Source organism: Triticum dicoccoides, chromosome 4A (genome assembly GCF_002162155.2).
Source record: "Triticum dicoccoides isolate Atlit2015 ecotype Zavitan chromosome 4A, WEW_v2.0, whole genome shotgun sequence".
NCBI lineage: Eukaryota > Viridiplantae > Streptophyta > Magnoliopsida > Poales > Poaceae > Triticum > Triticum dicoccoides.
This window is the reverse complement of record NC_041386.1, coordinates 35,013,705-35,015,005: the sequence shown is the minus strand read 5'-3', so window position 1 is coordinate 35,015,005 and position 1,301 is coordinate 35,013,705.

The following is a 1,301-nucleotide window of genomic DNA, read 5'->3' as shown; positions in this document are numbered from 1 at the left end:
AGGCTCGAGGAGCAAATGTGGAGCACCCTCCAATTTTTTTGCTGATGTTGATCCATATGCCAGATATGCTAGAGTGGGATTTTGGGCCTTTATGTGCTTTCATATACACATAAATTATTTTTATACACGTGCATGCTTTTATAAAAAGAAGCGAAGCAATTAGTCTAAAGACAATGCCTTCAATGAGGTAATGCAAATGCACCGTTGACGGCAATGATCGTTTCAACAGTGAATGCCAGATCACATGTTTTCACCTTAGGCTGGTCACAATGGGCAAGAACATAGTCTAATAACTTACACACTTTCCTAAACTATGTTATTATCTCCACAGTGGGTAGGAACATCTATGTAGTGTCATGCAACAATGTATTTATTAGGTTATAGACTCATTATTTCTTGGAGTGTATAATGTTCCGGTAACTTAGCTAGTTACCACAAGCACCTCTCTTTTTATTAAATATATGACACATAAGCAAAGTTGTATTGAAGTGTGTGATGTTACTCCTAAGTTCCTCCCTATTGTGACCAGCTTTATAAACATGTAGTGATATTCATTCTCGAAAACAGAAACATGGAGTGATATCCTGGTCCCCATCTTGACGAGCAATCATTTGTGGGTTGCACCATCAGTCGTCTGAATCCATCATGGTGCGCTGCGGAATTAGCAGCCAACAGCCACCACCAGAACTTCTTCTCTTCGTAGTATACCAACTACTCTCTCTGTCCCATAATATGTCAAAAAAGATCTTGCATTATCAAACAGAGGGAGTACCCAAGATCAACCTCGGATCAAACCAAATAAGTTCTTCTCTGCTACCTCATCACACGCCAAGCTTAGAAACGGCCACGAGTAATTCCCTTTTAACGGGGCCGTTGTTGGTTTTGCTTGGATTTAACCATAACTTTTCTTCGAGAATCGAGTTCGATCTTTACCAGGCCGCCTTCTGAACGATCTCCCTGCTCTGCCATGCCATGAACTAGTCGTTGGGCTCCGTGTAGGTGAGCCCTCAAGTTTGAGGAGTCTCGTCTTCCCCGTGAGCCTGACTAGCTTTTCGCCTGTGCTCGAGTGCCGCCCACTGGCCACTGCCCAGCATGTGACGACGCCGGTGTGATACGGACAGAGGTCGCTTTTCTAGTACAGTACTGGGTTGATGATGGCTTTGGGACTGGTAAAGTCGGAATCTCGCATAGCTGCAGGCTGCCGGCTAGCTAGGGTAGACCACAGTCTACCATAGGCAGGGTGGCCGATGCAGCAAAGCTTGAAAAAGTCGTTGTCGCTGAACTCTCGCTTGCTCGCTTGA